The 10,496-nt window shown below is 43.2% G+C and overlaps 1 pseudogene across 1 annotated transcript; it reads left to right on the top strand.

Annotated features, from left to right (window-relative positions):
• Positions 1-337: 337 nt before the first annotated feature.
• Positions 338-2,175, top strand: LOC308597477 (large ribosomal subunit protein eL32-like; annotated as a pseudogene). The gene is made up of 2 exons: positions 338-624; positions 1,985-2,175. The product of its transcript is annotated as a large ribosomal subunit protein eL32-like (transcript).
• Positions 2,176-10,496: the final 8,321 nt, after the last annotated feature.

Raw genomic sequence — 10,496 nt, 5'->3', positions numbered from 1 at the left:
CGGTTTGCATGAGCCACTAAGGAAGATAATAACACAATACAATTCAAAACAGTAACCATGGATTGCACATTTATTAAAAATCCAATTAAAACTATTTATTGTAATTAAGCCAACAAATTTGTTGATCTTGATCTAGTGATTTTAGCTTTTCAAAGTCTGGTAGTTATTTTCACTTCCAGTGACACTCCCCCCACGCCACTCCCTTGCTTCTTAGCACCCCGGTGTGTGTGTGTGTGTGTGTGTGTGTGTGTGTGCGCCTACTTTGGGAACCACTATGCTAAACGAAATCCAGCTCTGTGGCATGTTAAGATCTTGTCAATAGTAGGAGGTGGCACTTTTCTCTCCCTCTCTACACTCCCTCTCTGCGCGGGTGCCGCCATTCTCCAGCAGACACTATGCCAGCCCTCAGACTCCTCATCAAGCCTAAGATCATCAAGAAGAGGACGAAGAAGTTCATCCGCCATCCTTCTGTCCACTATGTCTTAATTAAGCGTAACTGGTGGAAGCCCAGCTGTATTGACAACAGAGTTCCCAGAAGATTCAAGCGCCAAATATTGATGCCCAGTATTGGGTACTGTAGCAGTAAGAAGACAAAGCACATGTTGCCTTCAGCATTCACACCAAGTAAATTAGCCATAATGTATAGAAGCCAAGATAAATTATGCTGGAAATGTAGGGAAAAAGAAGGGAATTTCCTACATATGTGGTGGACTTGTACTATGTTGGGTTGAAAATGAACGACAGACGAGTAGGTAGGTGTCATACGGGAGGCGTCTCTCGAGCAAGCCTCGGAGACTCCCTTTTATTGAATATTACTGCGTTTGCCACGTGTGCTTGTTGCTGATTGGTTAACATAAGTACAAAGCAAGGGTTGCATATAAGACATTAATTATTGCATATAAGACATTAATCATAGACAGGTTAAAGGTTGGGAAAAGGAACGTGGAGTTTACACAGGCATGGTTTCGGACTGCCCGTACCAGAGTGGTACGAAAAGGAATGTACAAGGAGGGGTAAGTACAGATTGATATGGTGTGAACTCAAGATGAACAGAACGTACCAGGGTGATGAGGGAATGTCTTAGCATCAGCACAGTTTGTGCAGCGTGAGCAAAACAAAGCTTAGAAGCAAGACTTCCCATCATGCCACAGTTATGTGCAGAAGCAATGCTTTCCTTCAGTACTAAAGTTAAAATATTCTGGGATACTATTTACAACGAATTTAAAAAGGTATTGAAATACAATTTTTGTAAAAAACCAGAAGTATTTTTATTAGGACTAATTGATGAGGAAATCCACCAAAAAGATGTAAACCTATTCATGTACGCCACAACGGCAGCAAGAATCCTCCTGGCCCAAAGATGGAAACAGCAAGAGCTCCCCACCCTGGATGATTGGCAGATAAAGATGGTAGAGTATGTGGAACTGGCGAAGTTGATGGAGAAAATTAGGAATTGACCCGACGAAAGATTTCAAAGGGACTGGAGCAAATTTATAAATTATTTGAAAGAAAGTTGTAAACACCTAAAAATGTTTGTAGCATTAACGTGAAATGTTTTGTAATGTGGAAAGAAGGAGCTAATTTACAAATGAAAGGGTGATTGTTATATGATTATATATGGTAAAGAAGTGATTATAGAAATGTGATAAATATGTTAAAATAGTAGGAAAGTCAGAAAGAGTGACGGAAGGAAGTCGTTACTCATTTGGAGTAGTGATGTAAGCTCGAGATATGTATGATATGTATGATAAAATGAAATGAAATACGGAAAACTCAATAAAAATCATGATTAAAAAAAGGGGGGAAAGAAGAGGACGAAGAAGTTCATCCGCCATCCTTCTGACCACTAAGTCAAAATTAAGCGTAACTGGTGGAAGCCCAGCTGTATTGACCACAGAGCTCTCAGAAGGTTCAAGGGCCAAATATTGATGCACAACAATTGGGTATGGTAGCAGTAAGAAGACAAAGCACATGTTGCCTTCAGCATTCAGAAAGTTCATTTGACACAACGTCAAAGAGCTGGAGGTGCAGCTGCTGAGCAACAAGTCCTATTGTGCAGAGATTGCTCACAAGGTTTCATCCAAGAATCGGAAGATAATTGTGGAAAGAGCAGCTCAGCTTGCTATCAAAGTCACCAATCCAAATGCCAGGCTTCGCAGTGAGGAAAATGAATAGTTGCTCTTGTCCAACTGTACTATATTTAATAAAAAGTCAAAAAGTGAAAAAAGTGAAGAAGAAAAACCAGTAGGATGTGGCTACATACTGGGGCTTATTCTTTATTTCTTTCTTTGGTGATATTTGCATATTGCAAAGTCAAAAGCATCTTTCACAGCATCATCCAAAGCAGATGGTTAATGAATCAACAGAAAACACGAATTTTATAAAACAGAATGCAGCCTTGAAGCAGGAATGTGCAATTGTGAAAAGGCATTCCTTAGAAAGAATGCTCAGAGTGATGCCGTGTTAGTGTTTTTTAAATAAGTTTTCCATATTATTGGTGTGTGCGAAATCAGAAATCTTTCTCAACCCGGGTGAGGCACTGAACCCTCTAACCTGAGTGTTTGGATGATGATGTGTTCATAATGGGAACACCAGTTTACAGAGAAAGTTGCTTTTTAACAAAAACCGTGTTGTAGGTATGATGGGAATAAGCAAAAATGCTGAATGAAAGAGCTTTTCCGGGAGATCAAAGAAGAGTGCTTGCCTTTAATTATTTAAAACATACAAAACTGAGTTGTTTGTTGACAGTAATTACTCTGAACTAAGGTTAAAAGCAATATAATGGCATGTCTTCCTCATCTGTCATGAGCAGAAACTTGGAGAGCGCTTATCACAATGCATAAGCTTGTGGAAGAATGGTAACACTGTTTTTTTTTAAAGCAACCTGGCTTTTAAAGGATCCCGGGTTTCTTAACTGAAGGATTGGGAAATGTGTTTCTCTACATTGGTGTTAAACCTTAAAAGCAAGGATTTTCTGGGTGCATTCGGGGCACTTTGTGACACGATGCAAAGGGCAAGATGCTACTGCATCCCCATTCCTGTCCTCCAACAAAGGGAAATAGCCAGGGGACTAGGAGGAACACCCAGATTATTGGGTGGCGCTGTGGGTTAAACCACAGAGCCTAGGGCTTGCCGATCAGAAGGTCAGCGGTTCAAATCCCTGCGATGGGGTGAGCTCCCGTTGCTCGGTCTCTGCTCCTGCCAACCTAGCAGTTCGAAAGCACGCAGTGCAAGTAGATAAATAGGTACCACTCTGGCGGGAAGGTAAACTGTGTTTCTGTGCACTGCTCTGGTTCGCCAGAAGCGGCTTAGTCCTGCTGGCCACATGACCCGGAAGCTGTACGCCGGCTCCCTCGGCCAGTAAAGCGAGATGAGCGCCGCAACCCCAGAGTCGTCCATGACTGGAACTATCAGTCAGGGGTCCCTTTACCTTTACCTTTAATTCAGTATTATTTACACTGTTTGGCAGAAGATCTACAGGGTTTCAGTCTCTCCTAGCCCTGTCATGAACCTGGGACCATGTTTTCTTGCTGTTGCAGGCTGACATTCTTGCTTAAGATAATTTTGTCTATCATGAGTGTTCAACAACGGATGTAAGCCTGCTATTTTGCAAATAAAAAGTAAAAAATAATGAAACAATATGCCATAGTTATTTGCAGGCACACTGGTTCAGAAACTGGCACCGGCTTTGCTTAATTTCATTTGCATGCAAGTTACGGTAATAGCACAGCAAATTAAATTCTGGTCCAGCTTGGGCTCCAAGTTTGTAGATTTCCTCTCCTAGTGAAAGACTGCCTGCTCCAGTCCTAGGCAAAGCTGTGATGGTAGTTGTGCTACCTGGACCTATAAAAACATCATGCTGAGCTCCCATTTTGTTAGCCCTGCAGGCTCATACATAATTAGAGCTTTAATGGGAAGAGCCAGTGGTAAGTGAGAAGTTCTAATATCTCTGTAGAGGGAGATGGTTAAAAGAAATAGCCTATTTAGAAAGTGTCAGCAAGATGGGCCCAGTGGCCTTTGCATGTTCCAAGAATATCATCATATACCTTCTGCAAGGTCCTGGTTCACTGGAGGATGACTCCCTGGGTCTGGTGGCTGCATCATTTTCTCTGTAATAGATTTTCCTTTTTCCAATCTGTTGCGTTCTCTGACAGCTGCTCACCAGGGTGACACAATTTGTGGTTTATCTGTCTGTTCTGAAGGCTTGGGACATGTGCGGCGAAAGTGTTGTGACAGTCACGTTCGGCCTGTATTGTACCATCTTCTCTTTAATCATGGATAAATATTGATTGAAATATTTTGCTTGCAATTAATTCTCTCAACATTTCTGCGTTCCAAACAAAACGAGCAGATTGATAGAGTTGCTCCTTTTCCTTCCAAAATGACAGGAAATGGCCTTAGAGCCGCTGCAAAATGGAGTGCAGTGCAATTCATGGTCTCTTGCGACTGAAGAGCAGGACCTGGCTTCGTAAACAAGAGCTTACATTTTGTAAAGCCTTCTAAGGCTAGTAGAACACAATTATATGCCTCTTAGGTTTTCAATAATAATTATATTACTTCTTACTAGGTTAATTGTGCTCCCATTCCACCTCTGGTTTTATTTTGCAAGAAATGCAAGGAAGCACACATGAGGAACTGTGATCACCTGTCTCGCCTGCTAATTGATTTATCTATTAAACTCACATAAATTTGTACATGGATGAAACAATAGCTCTGAAGCAAGAAGCACTGTGTTTCTGTTCTTAAATGACATAGGCGGTCTCGTAACAGGTGTCATGTAGGAAGAAGCATTCCCTTCTACGTGGTGAGAGGAGGAAGAATATGTTTTTGCCACCTGCAATTATCTGGCTCTGCCTGCAGCCTTATTAGGCTGAGTTTATTTATCTCTGGATTAATTGAAAGGGGGAGCAGGATCGAGATTATTATTTTTTAAGCTTTATGCATCTGCATCTAATCTTGCCGCTTTCTAAAATTTATTTATTAGTGTGTGTTTTGCTTTTTCTAATCAAAGAATAAAATAAAATCTGGATTAAGGGGTTTTCTCAGAATGGTGGAGGTGGTGTGTGCTGCCTTGGGCTTCCCAATCGGAAGGTCAGCGGTTCGAATCCGCTTGTCAGGGTGAGCTCCCGTTGCTCTGTCCCAGCTCCTGCCAACGTAGCAGTTCAAAAGCATGCCAGTGCGAGTAGATAAATAGGTACCGCTGCGGTGGGAAGGGAAATGGCATTTCTGTGCGCTCTGGTTTCTGTCATGGTGTCCAGTTGTGCCAGAGACGGTTTAGTCTTGCTGGCCACATGACCCGGAAAGCTGTCTGTGGACAAACGCTGGCTCCCTCGGCCTGAAAGCAAGATGAGCATCGCAACCCCAGAGTCACCTTTGACTGGACTTAACCGTCCAGGGGTCCTTTACCTTTTACTTAGTAGTGGAGTCACTCATCCTTCTTTTTATAGGAAATGCTCTGCAATGTGGGAGGGGGCAAAAATGGCGGGGTCAATGATGATCCTTTGGGAGGAGTGAAAAATTTCTGTATCTTCACCTGAGGAATATTGGAGGGACTGCTGCTTCTGAGCTATGTGACCCATCTAGGCTCTGTGGTAGTCTGTTGCATGCTTTAATTCAGGTCTGAGATGTGGTAGCAGTGGCCGGGATATCCAGCCTCCTCCTCTTTCTAAGCATAAACATTGCTTTTTTTTAAAAAAGGGCAGTGCTTGCAGGCCTGGCTACTTGAAAGCAAGCAACAACCCATTTGTACATGGGATTCCTCCTCAAGTAGAGGCCAGCTTCAGTGTTATGTTAAATGAGTGTACATTAGTATTTGTATTGTGTGTGTTTCAAACAGAAGCTGTCTGAAGGCTCCCAATGTGGATCAGGACCGTGGCATGTGGGGAGTGGGGTTTTAACCCTTTCACCCATACTGCATATTGTTGTTGTTGTTTAGTCGGGTCCGACTCTTCATGACACTATGAACCAGAGTACGCCAGGCACTTCTGTCTTCCACTGCCTCTCGCAGTTTGGTCAAACTCATGCTGGTAGCTTCAAGAACACTATCCAACCATCTTGTCCTCTGACGTCCCCTTCTCCTTGTGCCCTCCATCTTTCCCAACATCAGGGTCTTTTCCAGGGATTCTTCTCTTCTCATGAGGTGGCCAAAGTATTGGAGCCTCAGCCTCAGGATCTGTCCTTCCAGTGAGCACTCAGGGCTGATTTCCTTAAGAATGGATAGGTTTGATCTTCTTGCAGTCCATGGGACTCTCAAGAGTCTCCTCCAGCACCATAATTCAAAAGCATCAATTCTTCGGCGATCAGCCTTCTTTATGGTCCAGCTTTCACTTCCATACATCACTACTGGGAAAACCACAGCTTTTACTATACGGACCTTTGTTGGCAAGGTGATGTCTCTGCTTTTTAAGCAGATGTCTACTGCATATTACAGTGTTGCATTTTTTAAAGAAGGCACAGGTAAATAGGAGGAAGCAACAACCCCAGAAGTCTTGCACTTTTGAGTTATTTTTTCCTTTGTCTTTTAGTTGTCTGTCTTGCCACCAAGAACTGACACATAGTTTGACAAATTTGTCTTGTTCCTAAATTTCCAGAGGCACAACATGAAAGCATACAGAGAAAAAAACAGCCAAGGAAGAATAAATGAAACTTCTTTCGTAGCTCAAGGTCTTGGATCAAGTTTGTAATCTTTCTAGTATTCTTTATAAACCAAGAAATCAAAGTTGCTTTTTCTTTCCTACTGACCATAGATAACGGATTCTTTCTAGGGGGATAAACGGCTTGCTCTCACAAAACGTTTTGCTTCTTTCATTGTTTACACTGCCTCCTTTCACTCTTTGCTTCTCCTTCCAATGCTAGTCAAGGTATTTCATCCACTTTTTATATATATGACAGTCTAAAGCAATCAGGAAAGAAAATGACACTTTGTGCTTGTTTTCGAGGTCCCCTGCACCTGGACTGCCAATCCTGTAGCTGAACAAAACAAAAGTTTTGGACAGTTCAGACACCATCTCTTGTGATACGTGAGCAATTCCACTTACTCTTTGACACAGGGTAACATGGAGAAATGGAGGACTGAGTATTTATTTGACAGAGTATATCGGAGTAGCATGCAGTGCTCTTTTTCTAGAAAAATAGGTGCTTCTTAAAATGACGATGGCGCCCACCTGAGAGGTGCCAGAACTGAGTTCTGGCTGGGAAAAAAGCTCTGGGTAGGAAGTCTCCATTTTCACTGGAGAAAAGTTGGAGGGTATGGAGTTATATGACCTTTGAGCCAAGTAGATAAGTAACTATGCAACCTTTAGAAGACATCTGAAGGCAACCCTCTACAGGGAAGTTAAAAAAAGAAACATTTAATGCTTTATTATGCTATATATGTTGGAAGCTGCTCAGAGTGGCTGGGGCAACCCAGTAAGATGGACGGGGTATAAATAATGGGATAGGACATCCCTATTTTCATCAGAAAAATGCTGGAGGGTATGGAGCAAAATGTGTGACTTTTGAAAGTAAAAGTCACTGTGTGGAAAGGCTCTATGTGTAATCCACAAACCCACATTCTGAGGTGATTAAGGGAAGTTACTGAGATTTCTGGGTTGGATCACACCATTAACAAAAGCATCTTGAGGTGGATCAGGGGCTGCCTTCACAAGGCAGTTTATTCCATTTTTGTGTCTTTTCCAGAACTGTTAATTAGAGATATACAGTAGGTGAGTGTCCATATGATGTAAAAGTCACTTCTGGAACTATAGTGGAATATAATGCAAGCTTAGCACTCATTTCCATGTTATTTGGAGTGGCTGGGGAATCCCAGCCAGATGGGCGGGGTATATATAAACAAACAAACAAACAAACAAACAAACTCCCTCCCCCCGCAAGTTAACAACACAGAAATGAGCACTCAACTTGCACTATAATTTCACCATAATTCCAGAAGTGAAAGCTCAACTGTAGAGCAGAACCAAACAGTTCAGTTAGGGGAAAAGCACGAAAAGAGAATAAACTGCCTTTTGAATGTAGCCAGGGACTCCCTACATTCCAAATGGCTCCGTGACCTTGTCTGTTCAAAAAAACAAAGGGCCATTTCGCCCCTTGAGAAATGAAACCAAATCAGCTGGGGAATGTCAAGAGCATGAGAGGGTGGCTCTATTATTAGGCAATGGCACAGTCCAAGGACATGATCCAGCCAGGCCAAAGCACTCAATGAGGGTATAGAATAGGTAGGACCATTGAATCACGTAGTTTAGGGATGAGGTGTGCCCTGGGAAAAGTACCACGAGTTGGATGCAGGTCCTAGAGGGCCATATTTGACACACACCAATGAGGCTCGCAATCCGTGTTTATATTGCATTTCAGCCATATTGCTTTTTGACACTGCTGGTGCGCAAAGGTATTTCATTAGTTATAGCTAAACAATACACATTTTACTATGAGTCTTGGGCCTCAGAGGTATGTAGCAGTGATATGAGAAGTAAGTAAAAGTAAAGTAAAGGACCACTGGATGGTTAAGTCCAGTCAAAGGTGACTATGGGGTTGCAGCACTCATCTCATTTTCAGGCCGAAGGGGCCAGCGTTCCACAGACAGCTTTCCGGGTCATGTGGCCAGCATGACTAAACTGCTTCTGTTGCAACAGGACACCTTGACATAAGCCAAAGCACACAGAAACACTGTTTACCTTCCCACAGCAGCAGTACCTGTTTATCTACTTGCACTGGTGTGCTTTCGAACTGTTAGGTTGGCAGAAGCTGGGACAGAGCAACGGGAGCTCACCTTGTCAAGGGATTCAAATTGCTAACCTTCTGATTGGCAAGCCCAAGAGGCTCAGTGGCTTAGACCATAGCGCCAACCACATCCCAAATAAACAAGCACACAATCACTGATAGGTCCACCTGCCATTGTGAGGCTCAAAGCAATGAAGATGATGCCTCCCCGGCTGTTGCCATTGACTGAGAGTTTCTTGTGATGTCACAAAAGCCCTTGGCAACTGAGTGGATATAAAGGCAGGCCAAGGGGAAAGCCCTTTTCTGTTTCCAGCAGGACACACCTGGCAATGGATGTGACATTCAGCCCTGCCCAGGTTTCTTCCACTTAGAGGAGGCAAACTGGTGAATGGAAGGAGGCAGTTCTCTGGCAGTGGGATGCTGGGGAGCGATAATAAGGCAAGTTTGCTTGCTTGAAGGCTGCTGGTATCTGTGGTTGGAAGCTGGCGGACGTCTCATGATGGACCTAAGAGAAGCTGGCAGATGTTTGTGAAAACATTATCTGGAGAGTTCATCTCAGACTGCAGCAAGCAGAAGAAGGGTAAAGGTAAAGGTAAAGGTAAAGGACCCCTGGGCGGTTAAGTCCTGTCTAAGCAACTATGGGATTGTGGCGCTCATCTCGCTTTCAGGTGAAGGGAGCTGGCATGACTAAACTGCTTCTGGCTCAACAGAACACCGTGACAGAAACCTGAATGCACGGAAATAGCGTTTACCTTCCCGCCACAGTGGTACCTATTTATCTACTGGCTTACTTTCAAACTGCTAGGTTGGCAGGAGCTGGGACAGAGCAACAGGAACTGACCCCGTTGCGGGGATTTGAACCGCTGACCTTCTGATCAACAAGCCCAAGAGGCTCAGTGGTTTAGACCACAGTGCCATGTGCTGTAATAACATTGGCCTGTCCACTCTATGTGATTCTGTTACATGCTTCACAAGGAACTAGGCCACTTGGGGGTAAAAATAATAATTATTAATATCATTTTATACCCCACAAATCTGGATGGGTTCCCCCAGCCACTCTGGGTGTCTTACAGCACACATAAAAACATATGAAAACATCAAACATTAAAAACTTCCCAATACAGGATTCTGCACAGTTAGACATCCATATTCAACCCTTAAGGGGTTTCTGCAGAAACAGTGCTAGTTCTGCGCTTCCATCCCCACATCAAAAGTGTGCTGTCCACCTCTCTGTTCTCGGTTACCATCTCACAGAGTGTCTTTTCCTGCAGAAAAGAGAACGTTAGGTACATGCATACATTTGCATTTGATGTGTACGTTTTGCCCTGAAGTCAAGAAATAAATGGGGGAAACACAACTTGAACTAAATGACCCGGAGAGTTTTCATTTCATAAGAGTTAAGGACATTAGTGGAACACAAGCAACATTTTAAGAGAGCATGGGGAGAAGAGACAAACAGCAAGTTTTTGGCATTCATTCAATGTACACAAGTCTCCTTGTGAATTAAGTGAATACTCGAGGGTCGATTTCAAAATATTCCACTGGAAAAATGGTTATGTCCATGTGGGGATGGAGTCCGTGGCTCATGTGCTTCTGGCTTGCACTCTTTATAAAGATTTAAAGAGTGAGGTTATTTGTTGTTGTTTAGTCATTTAGTCGTGTCCGACTCTTCGTGACCCCATGGACCAGAGCACGCCAGGCACTCCTGTCTTCCACTGCCTCCCACAGTTTAGTCAAACTCATGCTGGTAGCTTCGTGAACACTATCCAACCATCTCGTCC

The sequence above is a fragment of the Podarcis bocagei genome (genome assembly GCF_964188305.1).
Source record: "Podarcis bocagei genome assembly, chromosome: 11".
NCBI lineage: Eukaryota > Metazoa > Chordata > Lepidosauria > Squamata > Lacertidae > Podarcis > Podarcis bocagei.
Note: the sequence above shows the minus strand (reverse complement) of the source record. Positions and strands in the feature narration are given on the sequence as shown.